At 39.9% G+C, this 17,477-nt stretch overlaps 1 protein-coding gene across 1 annotated transcript in view; it reads right to left on the bottom strand.

Annotated features, from left to right (window-relative positions):
- The window catches only part of LIN28B (lin-28 homolog B), a 97,648-nt gene extending 94,802 nt beyond the window's left edge, over nt 1-2,846 (bottom strand). Inside the window, exon 1 of the mRNA XM_070733277.1 lies at nt 2,726-2,846. The gene's annotated coding sequence lies outside the window, so the exon portion shown is untranslated. The remainder of the gene's footprint in view (nt 1-2,725) is intronic.
- Nucleotides 2,847-17,477: the final 14,631 nt, after the last annotated feature.

The raw sequence follows: 17,477 nt of genomic DNA, 5'->3' as shown, positions 1-17,477 counted from the left end.
GTTCAGCATCAAGGTACAAGATATGATGTGGCATAATACTAAATCTGCCTTTTACAAAACTGAAACAATGTTGAAAAATAAAAAAGGGAATTAAGTGGAAAATAACATTTCTGAAGTTTAGAATGCTTTCAATTGGACATAATGATCAAGATGGCTGTCTTGCTTCAGCACTTTGGCCAGCGACTTCATAGATACAGCATCCTGTCATGAGGTGTAATTATGCAAATATATATGCTTCTATATCTCTGTATTATAAATAAAGCAAAGCTAAACTATAACTCCGAATTTATTTGATAACTTATAAAATAGCTGTCACTTCTTCCATCAAGTGTTTGTGACAGTGAGCTTTGAAATGAGTATTATAAATCAGAAGCTGTATTCTAATCTTAAATAAATAATGTAAGCAACAAGTTCCTCTGGTATACACCCAAGCCATCAAAATAATTTATTTTAGGGCAATATTAAAAGTAAGGAATATAACATTATTTAGAATAAAATAACAGGAAAAATATTGCTGTTAATATTTACAAATCATTTTTCTGTTCAAGAAATTGGGAGGCAGCATTGTAATTTTTATTAGTATCTAAAGAATGAAATTTAGATTTTGACAAGGATTATCACTGTTCCATATTCCTCCAGTTTATACTTAGATATATTTCAAAATATCATTTTTATAAAAAAGGATTATGAACATTGAGTTTATAAATGACCAGATAAAGTTTTTGTATATAGCCTTGGTTGAATTATGACAATTTTTATTATATTTATTAATTAAATTTTGTAGGAAAAAACTTCCTTTTTATTAAATATTTTATTAAATAAATTCTGCCCTATGTTAAAGCCATAATTTGATATTCTAGAGGTAAGAAATTTTTTAAAGCATTTAGGATGATTAGACAATGGAACTTATTTTCATGTATGTACAATTTTTCTAATAGTATTTATAGTAAATAATATGTTTGGCGAAAATGATATTTGATAGTTATCAGAGTGCCAATACAGTACTGTATTTCTTTTTTGCCTTTCAGCTATAGTTAAAATTGTTGGAAGGCAGCATGTGCCCTCATGTGCCCATTATTTTAACTGAATACAGTATATTGATCCTTGGAATATATCTCTATACTGGATGTTCTATGACAAATATCTTGCCAAACTATCTTTAAGATAATAATTCACATCTTCTTTCATTCGGTTTTCTGATGTTATATAATATAGTTGTTGCCTAGAATAATTTATTATTCTAAATAAAAAATAGTAATCTTTTTGGGAAGTTCACAACTGAGAAAGACACCAAGCCAACTTAATGCACTACAATGTGTTCCAGGATAAATTTGAATTAAACTAGGATTTTTTTTCTCTAATTAAACTGGGAAAATCATACACAGAATCCCACCGTAGTCTTATGTTTAGAACCTTCGTTCAAATCAATCTAACTAGATTTCCGCCACTATTACAAAAGGGACGACAGAGTTTACAATATATGCTTTAAGGTACTTTTATTTTTCCCTTTCTTTCCAAAACATCCGGGATACATTGTTTCACAAAGAATTTACTCCCCGCTACATACGTATTCTTATAAAATAACCTGCATGAAACGGTATGCACAGCAACTTTTGGAGCAATTTAAAAAATAATAATAACGTGTCGGCGAGGGGAAGAGCAATTTTTTTTTAAAAAAAGCAAGCAAGAGCTCGGAATTCATTTTCTAAATCCATGAAATAGTCCAAGATGGCGTCCCGTTTTAAAATCCCATTCAGAGGACCCCGATTTATACACAAGATCATAAACGATCGTAGGCTTCTCCTCCCCAATTCTCCCCCCCTCAAGAAACCCAAAGGGGGTGCATTTAAAAAAATAATAATAACAGTCTCTTTAACGAAAGACTGACTCCATACTTTGCACTCGCCATCGCATAGCCCAGTGTTTCCCAACCTTGGCAACTTGAAGATATCTGGACTTCAACTCCCAGAATTCCCCAGCCAGCGAATGCTGGCTGGGGAATTCTGGGAGTTGAAGTCCAGATATCAAGTTGCCAAGGTTGGGAAACACTGGCATAGCCCATACTGTAAAAACTAGGCGTCCCTTCACTTCTCGCCTCGGGCTTCCCCCTTTCAGCTCCTCGCATTCTTCTCCTCAAAGTTTCAGGTGGGCCTTTTCCTGAACACCCTTCCCACCCTCCGTCTCCCGTGCCCCCCCCTTCTTTCCATCCCCGTAGCCTTTATTCCTTCGCCGGCTTTCTTCACGCGGTCAGCAGAAACCGCACACGCGGATCAAAAGCCGGCGAAGGGGGGCGGGGAGAAAGGAACCAGGGGGCCGCGCGGCGCCCCCTGGCGGCAGCACTGCGAAACGAAGGCAGGGCTGATCGGGTTCCAAACCTTGGCGGAACGTCTTTTTTTTTTTTTAAACACCCCTAATTAGCTCGGTTTTTTTAAAAAAAAGCAGGGGAAGGAAAATTGCGCCCGCTGTCAAAAAGGAGCACACACACAGAGAGAACGACCACTGGAAGGGTGGCGGGAGGGAGGGAAATAAAGGTGCACAGCCGGAAGTAGACCACCGGCAATTTTTTTCCCTCTCTCTCTCTCTCCTCCTTTTGATAGAAAAACAGCGCACACGCCTTTCGGCCCCTCTGCAGCACGCTTTGACCCACCCACTCATAAACACCCTCCCTCCCGCCGCCGCGCGCCCCTCCCTTTGGCCGCAGGAAAGGGCTTTTTTTTTTGCTTACCTCGCGCGTGCCATGGTCCCTCCGAAGGGCCGGGCTTGGCAGAAAGGGAATAAATACTGTAGACGAGAGAAAGGGGGCGGATAGAAGGGGGAGGGGGAGAAGGCTTTTCTGGCTTGAGTAGAGCCGGGTGGGGGGGGGGGGGGGGGTGAGGCGGGCGCGCTCTAGCCGCAACCCAGCCAACCCGGGTCAGTTTAACACCTGCTTAATAAAGGTCGTCTCTCTTGCCTCATTAGCCCCGGCGGGCGAAGAGACCTCCTCCTATGCCGGCTGCTTGGCCAGGATTCTCCGCGCATCTTCTCGTCTTCTTCTCCCAGACCACGCCTTCCCTCGAAGGCTGCTTTTTTTTTAACCCCTGCCGCCGGGCTTGGGTTTCGCCCGGCGGGTAACCGAAGGCGCGAGCTCTCGATAGCGCGGGGCGCAAACCCACGTCGGTCTGACAGGCGGGAAGCCAGGAAGGGTGAATGGGATGGAATGAACGCCAGTGGAGTTTGGATATTCACGCGCACCCCACCACCCGTCGCCGCCTTCGCCCCTCTTTCTGGTTGCGGCAACACTGTTGAGCCTGTTGCGGTTGGACCCGCCAATTCGCATCCGTTGAGAATTATCTTTAGACTAGGGATGGGTATTTATTTATTTATTCAGTCAGTCAGTCAGTCAGTCAGTCAGACCAATACACATTAATATACAATGAACTTTATAGAGGATATAGTAGAGAAGATATATGAGATATAGGAGAGACTATAGGACAGGGGAGGGAAGGCACTTATATACTCCCTACGTTAAAGGTGATGATTCTTAGCTTGAAATCTTCCATCCTTTAAAACCATGCTTCAGGGAGAAAATTGTACAACGATATGTGAGAACAGTCCCACCAGTGGAACAGTTTGCCTTCAGACGTTGTTGTGTTGAATTTCATCACTGGAAACTTTCAAAAAGAGACTGTGCTGCCATTTATCAGAAATGGGGTAGGTCACAGTGGTAGGCAAAGTTGGCGTCGGTCTTTCACGTATGACTTGTGGACTTCAACTCCCAGAAGTCCTGAGCCAATCATGCTAGCTCAGGAATTCTGGGAGTTGAAGTCCACCAGGTCATACAAGAGCCAACTTTGCCTACTGCTGTAGGACATCGATGGCAAACCTTTTTTTGCTCAGTTGCCAAAAGGGCATTTATGCATGTGATAGGATGTATGCATGTGTCTACACCCATAATGCAATGCCCTCCCCCATGTAGGTGTGCAGACCTCAATGAAGCCTCCAGACTTACGTTGGGTCTGTTAGGTGGGGAGGCCATTTTCGCCCTCCCCAGGCTTCAGGAAAGGTTTCAGAGCCTGTGGATGGCAAAAAGCTGACTGGAAGTTCTGGAACAAAATTCTGGTTGGGCCATTGGACAGTTTTTCATCCTTCCCAGGGTTCCAGGAGGCTTTCCTGAAGCTTAGGAAGGGCAAAAAAACAGGCCAATGGCCCAACGGGAAGTTAGTTTCCGAAGTTCTGGTTGGGCCATTGGGTCCATTTTTGCCATCCACATCCAGGGGTCTGTCCTCTCCTCTCTTTTTAACATTTACATGAAACTGCTAGGTGAGATCATCCAAAGGCGCTGGTATCATCAGTATGCTGAACTGCTCCGAGTCTTCGGAGAGAAGTGGCATACAAATCTAATAAATAATAATGCTGATGATACCCCAATTATACATCTCCACTGCATGCCAATTCAGTGAAGCGCTTGATGCAACGTGCCAGTGCCTGGAAGCTATAAGGGTCTGGATGGGAGTAAACAGGCTCAAGGTCAACCCTGGCAAGACCGAGTGGAGGAAAGTCATAAAAAGAGACAAAACTCATTCAACAACCATTTTGTTTAGGACAGAAATTTTGGGCTCAATTGTGGTTGTAACTGGAGGATACCTATATGAGCTTTGACCTCTACAGTACAGCTATGGCAGAAAATAGAAGTGTATCATGGAATGAGGCTTTCAGTTGAAATTTGCTTTTTCCTCCAGATTTGTGAAAGATTTATTATTATTATTATTATTATTATTATTATTATTATTATTATTATTTATTAGATTTGTATGCCGCCTCTCTCCGTAGACTCGGGGCGGCTCACAACAGTAATGGTACAATATATAACAATTCTAATAATTAAAAGTCACTAAAAACCCCTTATTAAAAAGAAAACATACCATGCATAAACTGTATAGGCCCGGGGGGAGATGTCTCAGTTCCCCCACGCCTGGCGGCAGAGGTGGGTTTTAAGAAGTTTACGAAAGGCAAGGAGGGTGGGGGGCAGTTCTAATCTGTGGGGGGAGCTGGGTTCCAGAGGGTCAGGGCCGCCACAGAGAAGACTCTTCCCCTGGGTCCCGCCAGACGACATTGTTTAGTCGACGAGACCCAGAGAAGGCCAACTCTGTGGGACCTAACCGGTCACTGGGATTCGTGCGGCAGAAGGCGGTCTCGGAGATATTCTGGCCCAATGCCATGAAGGGCTTTATAGGTCATAACCAACACTTTTATTGAAGAATTCCTACTAGCAGGAAATCCACCAAGCATTGTGCCTTGGTTTGTCCTGCAATAAACTGCTAGAGCAGCATCACTCACTGCCCTCATTAATGAGGCAGAGTACAGTAGAGGCTGGCTATGCAGACAGAGAAAATAATGCTGACAAACTTTTGGATCACCTCCCAGACAGGAAGAAAGCAGATTAAACTGGTTCTCAGGATGTGTCCAAAGCAATCAACACTTTTGTGGACTGTACAGTTTTAATCCAGCCCCACCAACTGATGCATCTATGGTATCTTTCCTTAATTTGAAGCACTAAAGCTATTCATGCATAAATGCTTCTGTTGCTAATACACTGGAATATTCATGCTACGCTTCTAACAGAATGTATAGGTACAGTCAGATAAGGAGAAAAATCTATGACAGTACATATTTTCCACAGTCAGAAATAGTTTGTCCTTATTCAGGTCATAAACCTGTATAGAGTTTATACGTGATGCCGAACCTATGGCATTGAATTGAATGAATAAATATCAGAGGGCACACGAGGCATTGCCCTATGTCAGCAGCTCCAGGGCGCATGTGTGCAATAGCCAGCTGATTTTTGGCCTTCGGGGAAGGCTGTTTCTCTCTTTGGAGACTTCAGTGCAAAAAACCACCCAATAGGCAAACTGGATATTTGGAAAACGGACTTCCAGTTTGCCCATTGTGCTGTTTTTTGCACTCTGGGGCTTCAGAAAGCTTCCCTGAAGCCTCCAGTGTGAAAAACCGAACAATGAGCAAGCCAGAAGTCCATTTTTTCCAAACCTTTGGTTTGCCCATTTTTAAAACTGTCCCAGGCTTTAGTGAGGCCTGTGTGCATGTTCAGAGATGGGTGGTTTGCGCACATGCGCAGGGGTAGCGCAGGTATGTGTGTGTGTATGCATGGGGGTGAAGGAATGGGTGTGGACATGTGCATGTGTGCCTGGATACCCACACCCACACCCACTTTGGGCACGTGAACCAAAAAAGGTTCGCCATCACTGGTCTATATCATTTCACCGTATAATTGAATAATTATTACTTGCTCCTTTGTACATAAACTTCACTGCTCATGCTTAGGAGTGCAGTCATAAAGCACTTTCTTCTTGTGTAAAGAGAAATTAAAGTCAGTAGCTATATTCGCATGCAGAATTTTTTCTCTTACTGCTGACCAATTCATGTATTGCTCCTGTGAAATAATTGCTCATCCACTTCCCCTGCAAAAAAGAAAGAATAAAAGTTGTCGAAGAATGGAATTCACTACCGGACTCTGTAGTATCATCCCCTAACCCCCAACACGTTACCCTTAGACTATCCGCAGTTGACCTCACCAAGTTCCTAAGAGGTCAGTAAGGGGCATACTAAGTGCACCAGAGTGCCTTCTGTCTGTTGTTCTATTGTCTCTCCTATATATCATATACTGTATCTTCTTTTCTATACCTATATATTTTTCTGCTATTCTCTCAGTTATATTTCACTCCTTTATTTTCTCCTCTATTCCCCCTTTAATACATTCTACCTGATTATATCCTCTATAACCCTCATTGTGTATTATTGTGTATTGGACAAAACAAACAAACAAACAAACAAATAAATAAAAAATATTGGGGGGAAAAGGAGAAACTTAAGAACCAAATAGACAGCAAAAGAATCCAGTTGCATACCCTAAGATAGCATTGCCCTGTTCGCCGATATTTTTACAGTATCTTTGACTCTTAGCTTTGTTCCCTCTAACGTAGTATTTGCCACTCTTGGAAGCTTTCAGATGGATGGACTTCAACTCCCAGAATTCCCCAGTTAACTGGCTGGGGAACTCTGGAGGTTGAAGTCCACCCATCTGAAAACTGCCAAGGAGAGAAACCCTGCTCTAATGTGTTAAAATATAATTCAGCCAATTTCCACCCATCCTGTTGTAATAGTTGCTATTCTATCTGAAAATGATAAGAATGAAATCCAATGAGCCGGGGTGGCGCAGCAGGTAGAGTGCTGTACTGCAGGCCACTGAAGCTGTCTGTAGATCTGAAGGTCAGCGGTTCAAATCTCATCACCGGCTCAAGGTTGACTCAGCCTTCCATCCTTCCAAGGTGGGTAAAATGAAGACCTGGATTGTGGGGGCAATGGGCTGGCTCTGTTAAAAAGTGCTATTGCTAACATGTTGTAAGCCCCCTGAGTTTAAGGAGAAGGGCGGCATAAAAATCAAATAAATAAATAAATAAAATAAATATACCTTGGTAGGAGAAGGTAGGATAACTAATAATGAGGCGTGAAGCATAAATTCTTTTTCAAGTTAGTGATGACTAGCGGTTCATGGTTTGATTGTTTTACACCACCCAGAGTCACTTTTAAGAGGTGAGTTGCCACATAAATGTGAGGAATTAATAAAATGAAGTTGGATTAGAACCTGTAGAGATCCAAGTTTAAGCCCATCTTTAGCCAGGTCACTTTGAGCAAGCCTACCCACCAGGTCTGTTGTAGAGAAAAATTGGAGAGGATAATGTTGTATGTGCCACCTCAGGAGGAATTGCATGAAGTCAATCTAATATTATTTGATTCCTGGTGATGTGCAGCCTTTGTTAGCAACATGAAAAGAGTTTGCCAGTGCCTCCTTTTGAATTGTTACTAGTTACATTTTTACTCGTTTAAATCAGTGTTTCCCAACCTTCTAGTGCACATGTCTAGGCCTCAACAGTCAGGATTCAGGCCCGGCTACAGCACGGAAACTGCTTTGGTCACGCTGATGGATGATCTCTGGTAGGCCCGGGACAGGGACTTGTCCTCTGTCCTGATGCTTCTTGACTTCTCAGTGGCTTTTGATACCATTGACCATGGTATCCTTCTGCGCTGGCTGGAAGGGTTGGGAGTGGGAGGCACTGTTCTACAGTGGTTCTCCTCCTACCTCTCCGGTCGGTTGCAGTCAGTGTTAGTGGGGGGGCAGAGGTTGACCTCTAGGTCTCTCCCTTGTGGGTGCCTCAGGAGTCGGTCCTCTCGCCCTGCTATTTAATATCTACATGAAACCGCTGGGTGAGATCATCCAAGGGTATGGGGCGAGGTATCATCAGTATGCTGATGATACCCAGTTATACATTTCCACCCCATGTCCAGTCAGCGAAGCAGTGGAAGTGATGTGCCGGTGCAAATGCTGGCTGGGGAATTCTGGGAGTTGAAGTCCAGATATCTTCAAGTTGCCAAGGTTGGGAAACACTTGTTTAAATGTTCCCCTTTTACATGGTTTTTACTGGTCTAGTTTGCAGCAGCATTCCAGCTCTCATTCTAACAATTAAGAAATGATCTATATTTATTTATTTATTTATTGGACTTTTATGCCGCCCCTCTTTGAGGACTCAGGGCGGCTTACAACATATAATAAATAATATACAATATCTTAGATCTATAACAAGGTCTCATCCTCTTCTGAGCCGAGAAAGATTGGATGAGGTCCATAGAGATACTCAGAGAACACAGCATTTAATTCTACAATTATATGTGTTTCTATATTCCAGCTAGGCAGTACAATTTTTGGGAATCTTATCGGAAGAACCAATTTCCAGCATTAACAAAATTTTGGATCATCAGGAAGGGCAGAATTGACAGAATTCTGTTACGAACATCTAAACTTTAAAGGTATACATGTCTAAACAATAAATTATGGAATCCATAAGAAGAAATGTAAGTGTATTTACCCAGACAAAGGTAGTCCTCAACTTATGACCATAATTGAGCCCATTATTTCTGTGGCTAAGTGAGACAATTGTTAATTGAATTTTGGCCCATTTTATGACTTTTCTTGCCACAGTTGTTAAGTGAATTACTGCAGTTGTTAAGTTAGTAACAGGACTACCTTTATAACTTAATGGGGTTGAATTTGGTTCTCCTGCTTATTATTCATTTCAAACTGAAGTTAAAAAAATACTCTATTGGCATCATCATCATCATCATCATCCAGCACTTCTAGAATACTAATACAAAACAAGAAACCTAATTTCTAAAATTAATCTGTATAGATTTTTTTTTAAATGGAAACCGTAGCACGACTGACCTCTGGTGGTAAGTGGGTGGAAAAAGCCTCAGTGATATTCCCTCTCCTCTATATAATCTGAAATTAATTTCTACTATAAAGACTACATCTTCATTTTTGCAAATAGGTACCAGGAGAATGCTTGCCTTCATGGAGTCTGAAGTATTTGCTTTATTTGTCTTTAGGGGAAAAAAACTTAATTATGAACAAAATGCAAATTATGTACTTGTCAAGAACTAATGTAATCAGGAAGCTTATACAGAAAGCACTTTATGACAGTCATCTTAAATCAGTGCAAACATAAGTATGAGTTTTCCAGCAGAAAATGAAAATGATTGCTTCAAACAACAAAGGAACAATCAAGCAACCCTGATAGACATTCTCCTTGTGTCCATGGCAACACTGCTGGCAAATAATAGTCTCAAGGAATTATTTCCACAATCTCCAGTTCATCTACTCTCCAGACGTGGATAAATCCAATACATTCATAGTAGTATTGAACACCTGATGTAGCCATCACAACACAGATTTCATAAACAGGACAGACTTTAGGCTTGGCTGGAAAATGGGGGGAGGGGGGCTAAAGAAGGCTACGGTTTAGTCACAACGTCGAAACAACTAAATGTTTGTATCTAAAACTCCATCATGTCATAGTGATTCATCTTGCACATTGACACATTAACACATCAACAATGACTTCCTATTTGAGCTTAGCCCAGCACATGAACTAAAACAAGCAAAAAGCACAATTTTTGGAAAAGGACTTTCTTCCCAAGATTACTTTTTTTCCCCCTCCAGGAAAAAAAAAACTCCTTAAAATAACCCCTTTTCCCACATACCTTTTCTCTCATTTCTATGAAATAGGACCTAGCAACGAAAAGGGGCTCTACTGATATTAAGTGAAGCATTTTCCCTATAAGGTACATAGTTCTACAAAGAAGGACACAGCTGAGGAGTGAAAAAGTAATCTTTCTCTCTTCATATATTCTGAGTCCTTTATGTTTCTCTCCTCACTTTTTCAATTTTTAGGCAATATTCCTTTATAAAACATCTTCCCAATGTGGCAATGAAGAATATTTATTTATTTATTTGTTTGTTTGTTTGTTTGTTTGTTTGATCAGATTTCTATCCCGCTCTTCTCCTGGACTCAGTGTGGCTCACAACATAAATAAATCTAATATTTAAATATTTAAATACAGTGGAACCCCGACATAAGAGCTGCTCTACTTAAGAGCAACTCGAGATAAGAGCTGGGAGGGGAGAGATATTTTTGTTCTACTTACAAGCCCAAATTCGAGATACAAGCGCCAAGGAGCTGTCTCCTGAAGCCAAACGCTAACTTCCGCGTTCGGCTTCAGGAGACAGCTGCGAAGCGGCGCGCGTGTTTTAAAAGGTTGCAGCCGGCCTGGGGGGCTCGGGGGGGTGCTTGCAGCTTTCTTTCTTGCTCTTTTTCTTTCTCTCTTTTACCTTCCCTTCTATTTCTTCTTTTCTTTCTCCTTCCCACCTTCTTCCCTCCCTCCCTCCCTCCCTTCACTCATTCCTCTCTTACTCTCCCCTTTCATAAGTTTCCTTGCTTCCTTCCTCTGTTCCTGTCCCTTCCCTCTTTCCTTCCTTCCTTCCCACCCTCCGTCCATTCATTCACCCATTCCTCTCTTGATCGCTTAAAGCCGGTCCCTGGTGCAAAAAGGGTTGGGGACCTCTGTCCTACAGGATTGGGTGGCAGAGAAGTTGAACATATGTAAATTTAAAAGTTTAAGAAAGTTTACAAGTTAAGTGAAAGAAACTTCATTATTCATTTATATGTACATGTACATTTCTTCATTAAAAACATGTCTTTCTGCATAATTTAGACTAACTTTGTGAGTTTTTTGAGGGCTGGAACCAATTAAAATTATTTACATTAATTCCTATGGGGAAAAGTCGTTCGAGATAAGAGCTGCTCGACTTAAGAGCCCAGGTCCGGAACGAATTAAACTCGTATCTCGAGGTACCACTGTATACTAAACATCTTGCTACTAAAAACATAAAAATCTAATTTAAGTTAATTCTAAAAACCCCTACACATTAAGAAACAGACATCCGTATTCATCCTAATTATTCTTCATTCATGAGCCAGGAGTATTAAAAGTTCTTAGTGTCCCCAAGCTTGTCCACGGAGATGTCTGTTCAGGGCTTTGCGAAAGATTGGGAAGGTGGGGGCGGTGCGAATCTCCAGGGGGAATTGATTCCAGAATAGAAAGATATAAAATATATTTCTCTATAAATGTATTTGTACCCATCTTGTATTTGTACCCATCCTATGTATTCAAATAACATTATACTTATGTATATTATCAAATACATACTTGAATGAATGAATGAATGAATAAATAAATATATGAAATATTTATAAATATTTTATAAAATATAAAACATGCTATAAGAAAGATTTTTTTCTTTCTTTTTAAATTTCTGATCAATGCAAGAATTTCTTTTGGAGGGTTAGGTAGTTATTGGGGAAAGAAGCGATAATCTGAACATTTGCCCCACTGTCATTGTGACAATCAAGTTTAGCCACAAATATAAAGTTTCTGCTAGGAATATCTGATTTTTATTTTCCAGCTAGGAGGATTTTGAGAAACACTGCAGAATACTGTGGAAGGTAACAGTAATCCTTTCTTTTTTTCTTAATCCTTGTTATTGCCTAGTTCATAATTTATTTAGCTTATTTAATGACACAAATAATATATAGTGGTACCTCTACTTAAGAACGCCTCTACTTAAGAACTTTTCTAGATAAGAATCAATCGATGCTGCAATTTCGCTGAGGCTTCCCTTGCTGGGAAACCCCACCTCCAGACTTCCATTGCCAGCGAAGTGCCCGTTTTTGCGATGCCGGGATTCCCCTGCTGGGATTCCCCTGCAGCATCGCAAAAACGTGGAAGTCCGGAGGTGGGGTTTCCAATGGAGGGGAATCTCAGGGGAATCCTTCGGAGTCTTTGGAGAGGGGTGGCATACAAATCTAATAAATAATAATAATAATAATAATAGTAATAATAATAATAATAATAATAATAATAATAATCCCACTAGCGCGAAAACGGGTGCTTTGGCTGGCAAAAGGAGTGAATTTTGGGCTTGCACGCATTAATCGCTTTCCCATTGATTCCTATAGGAAACATTGTTTCGTCTTACGAACGTTTCACCTTACGAACCTCGTCCTGGAACCAATTAAGTTTGTAAGACAAGGTATCACTGTCTATTAATATAGAATCTTCCCCACTTCCCCTGAGGCCCTCCAGTGTTGTAATCATAGGTTCTTAGGCACTGAACACTGGGATAGGATATCAACGAAGGGTGATGTTTTAGCCTAATGGGAGCTGTATATAACCTTATTCTTCCTCTATAGAAAGGGAGCAAAAATCCAGGCTGGATGGCAAGTTGCAAAATCCATGATCACGTGGAAAATAATTAACTTGATATACAGCATGAAGATAACGTAGAGCTAACTTCCATATAAGGAAACATATGCCTTATTCTCATTCCTTTGCCAAATGCCAGTAAACACATAATCCAGGAAAAGGCAATGAATGGAGCTTCCGTTAATCATCTATAGATAACCCACGAGGAGGTTGCCTTATACACTGCATGACTGAATGGTAGTTGGGGGATGGCTTAATGTATGTGGCGTTCGCGGATTGGTTATTCTGTACCACATGTCAAGAAAAGTAAAATACAATAAAAGGAGCGATCTCAATTCAATTGGGGTTGTCTCACTGAGAAAACTTTCTCCGTTGCTTCCTTTGATGTGGCAATTATGGCATCCTGTGCCTTCCTAGAGGTCGGCCCACTAGGGAAGGGCTGTTTCCCTTCACTCCAGAGGCCAAAAATGCTCCCCCAGAGCCTTCATGTGAGCCAAAAATCAGTTGGCCGGTGCGCACATGCATGCTGGAGTTGAGCTATGGCACGTGTGCCATAGGTTCTCCATCATGGGCTTAGGATATCTGTGGAAGCGTTTTTCCCAATGGGATTGGGCTTGCCCCACTTCTGCTGGTAGAAGGAGCCTACTGTGGATTTCATCACTCAAGGAATTTTGGCTGATGGCTTTGAAACATCTTACCTCCGGAAGGGAGAACCACCCCTTCCTGTCTTCAGGAAAGCTCTACCTGGTTATGTTGGCTGGCATCGCGTCCTGAAGGAGAAGCTGCTGGCTGGATGTGGTTGGTAAAATAACAGAAAAAGTATCCCGCCTCTATTCCCAAACCCTTGTTTTAAATTTATTTTTTTGTAATTTTAATCTATTTTATATTTATAATATAAAATTTTCCAGCCAAGACTAAAACCTGTCCTGTTTATGAAATCTGTGTTGTGATGGTTATATCAGGTGTTCAATACTACTATGAATGTATTGGATTTTTCCATGTAGGTTATGACCTATAAAGCCCTTCATGGCATCGGATCAGAATATCTACGGGACCGCCTTCTGCCGCACGAATCCCAGCGACCAGTTAGGTACCACAGAGTAGGCCTTCTCCGGGTCCCATCAACTAAACAATGTTGTTTGGTGGGACACAGGGGAAGAGCCTTCTCTGTGGCGGCCCTGATCCTCTGGAACCAGCTCCCCCCAGAGATCATAATTGCCCCCACCATCCTTGCCTTTCGTAAGTTCCTTAAAACCCACCTGTGTCGTCAGGCATGGGGGAATTGAGATAGTCCTTCCCCCCAGGCCTATACAATTTATGCATGGTATGTCTGTGTGTATGTTTGGTTTTTTAATAAGGGTTTTTAGTTATTTTAAATATTAGATTTGTTATATGTTGTTTTATTATTGTTGTTAGCCGCCCCGAGTCTACGGAGAGGGGCGGCATACAAATCTAATAAATAAATAAAAATAAATAAATAATTGTTATTACATGTTGTTTTATCTTGATGCAAACCACTCAGCGTTTGCATCAAGATAGGTAGCAAATGAATTGGTAAAGAGAGAGAGAGAGAGAGAGAGAGAGAGAGAGAGAGAGAGAGAGAGAGAGAGAGAGAGAGAGAGAGAGAGATAGGTAGAACTCTATTCCTAAGCATTAGAAAATTACTACCAGTACATAACACAAAGAATATATGATGCCCATTTACAATTGAATGTATAGCATGCTAGTACCTGGTGGCAATGTGAAAATATTAATCACTTGCTATATACTTACAAACTGCCCTTATTTCCTAGCCATGGATTGTCTTTCTCTCCAAAGCTCTTAAGGCTCTTAGACTTTAAAAGTAATATATTTTCCTTTTTTTAACCCCCCCCCCCACAAATGAATCACTAATACAGTTTCAACGCATTCTGATATCTCTCCAGTAGTTCAAGTCCTCTCAATATGGTTCCTTTGATGTCTTCTGCTCACATTTTAAAATCTTAATCCTTTAAACGTGTTTTTCTTCTTCTTAACACATGCAGTGCAGTTCTCAAGTTTCTTTATTCCATACCAATATGTTCTTTATTTCAAACTGATATGCATTTCTAATGTATTTTAATACCCCTTTAATACTTCTGCTCAACAAAATGAGAGGTTTTTTTGTTTGTATACTTCTGATTCTTTTTAAACCAAGTGCTTTATAAAAAAAGAGAGAAATCTCATTTAAGTATTGGTAAATTGCTCTTCTGAAAACTGAATAATAACATGGCTTTCAATTAATGAAGTGTGGATTCCAAACAGGCTTATAGGAAAGATACTTATTCATTGCATTTGAAACATTGATTTTTAAAATTAAATTGCAATGAGCTGAAAGTAGAAATATTTAATTTTTATTAACTAGGACTAATCTTAAAGTCTGCTATTAAGTGGATTCATTATTCCCTTGAGTGCTTGGAAATAAGCCTCTACTGTACCTAGAAAAATTACCTGCTATTAAACACACTGTGTAGAAAACTATAACGCTACATTACAATTTGTCATTATACCTATGTAATAAATGTACCAGAGTTCGTGATTTTGTTACAGAACAAGAGGGTATTTTCTGACTCCCAGATGAGATAGCGCTAAACAACAAAAGGAAATAATATTTTAGAATTAATTTGCAAGTAATTTTGATATTGTATAGAATGAAAATATGCCAAAATAGAAATAGAAACTTTTAGATAAAATATGTTGTACAGTATTTGGGGATTATATAAAAAAGGAATTAGAGGACATGTTTAAAATGTAGATACTGAAATGATGGATAGCTTCTACTTCTAATGTAGGTAGGAAAGCAACAAAGACCTTGGAAAATATGAGATCCTGTGATGTCTACAGATAAAAGACCAGATTGCACAAGCGATGACTTTTTCCTATGGAACTGAAATTTGGCCTTTAAGAAGAGGACAGAAAGAGAATTGCTACTTGAACTTTGGCGTTGGAGAACACAACAAATAGTCAAAAATAAGTAAGTAAATAGATAAATAAATGGATCATCAAATAAACCAATCCATGGTTCTTAATTCACAGTATTTTTCTTCAGGCACATTTTGTGATGATCTAGGTCTTTGAAGAAGACTCTAATGCTGGAAAATTGGAAGGAAAAAACAACAACGGACGACCAGCAGCAAAATGGATGGACTCAATTACAGTGAGAATTGCCACTTCTCTTTTCATGTACTGTAGTTCATGCTGCCATATTTACTGTTTTATCCTAAGAATTAATTAGTATGGCATTTCACATTTTCTGAGAATTTTTAAATATATATATATGTATATATAAAAGTAATGTGTATACAACCTTTAATGAATTTGTCTTCAGTTATATGTATTGAATGTTTAGTAATAAAAGGATAGCATTTGTATAGGTATGTGGATTCTCATATGTATATGTCACAATGCAGATAATTAAATAACCTTTAAAAAAAGCATCAGTGATTGAATTCAACAAGTAATCCTACTGTACAGTTTGCTTAAAATGATGAGGAAAATAATGTCAAGAAAGAAATAATGCTTGAACTTGTTTTACAGATAAGAAAATAAAAAATCTACTAGATCAGATCAAAAGCAGCTCTAGTCCATTTTGTCCCCAAAGTGGCCACAGATGACTATTAGAAACTCATCAGGAACAAAACGAGGCTACAAAGATACTGTTTTCTTCAGGTTTCCCAGCATTTGATGTTACTAGTAAAATATATTGATTGGGTTCACACATGGTGCTAAGACATGGTTAAGTTCATACAGAATGGTAAGGTTGGATTATCACTGATTATGGAGTCTATCATCTGCACCTCTATAACTGTCTGGTTCAGTTCTGCAACCCAACAAGACAGACACAGACTTCAGGGGATAATTAGAACTGCAAAACAAACAAACAAACAAACAAACAAACAAACAAACAAACAAACAAACAAACAAAGAAAGTTACTGCTAACCTTCCTTCTATTGAGGATCTGTATAATGCACAAGTCAAAAAGAGGGCTATGAAAAAATTTACTGACCTTTTGCATCCTGGACATAAATTGTTTCAATTCCCACCTTTAAAACGACGCTATAGAGCATTGCACACCAAGACAACTAGACACAAGAACAGGTTTCCCCCCCCCAAATGCCATCACTCTGCTAAACAAATAATTCCATCACCACTGTCAAACTATTCACCAAGGCTGCATTACTATTACTGTTAATCTTCTCATCTTTCCTATCACCCATCTCCTCCCACTTATGACTGCAGGGCTGTAACTTGTTGCTTGTATCCTTATGATTTATATTAATGTTGTTTCCTGATTGCTTATTTGTACCCTATGACAATCATTAAGTGTTGTACCTCATGATTCTTGTCAAATGTATCTTTTCTTTTATTTACACTGGGAGCTTAGGCACCAAAGACAAATTCCTTGTGTGTCCAATCACAGTTGGCCAATAAAGAGTTGCATCCTATCCAATCCTATCCTGCTCTGTCCTGTCCTATCCTATATCCTATCCTATCCTAACCTATTCTATTCTAATATTGTGGGAGAAAATGCTTGATTATGTATCATCAAGTTGGTGTTGATTCGTAACAAAAACATACATTTACTTTTTCTATGACCGTCTGACCCTAACAAGGTCTTTCAACAGTGCCTTTTCTGTAGTAACACTTCTTGGGCGATGCTTCATGCAAAAAGGGCTGTTAGCCTATTCCTTATAATGAACTACTGTATTCCCAAAAGAAAAACTGCAATGTCTATCTTAGCAATAAGAACTCCAACATTCTCTTCTTTGGCAAGTGAAATTGTTGACATAAAAAAACAGTAATC

Source organism: Erythrolamprus reginae, chromosome 1 (assembly GCF_031021105.1).
Source record: "Erythrolamprus reginae isolate rEryReg1 chromosome 1, rEryReg1.hap1, whole genome shotgun sequence".
Classification (NCBI taxonomy): domain Eukaryota; kingdom Metazoa; phylum Chordata; class Lepidosauria; order Squamata; family Dipsadidae; genus Erythrolamprus; species Erythrolamprus reginae.
This window is presented reverse-complemented; position numbering and strand designations above follow the sequence as displayed.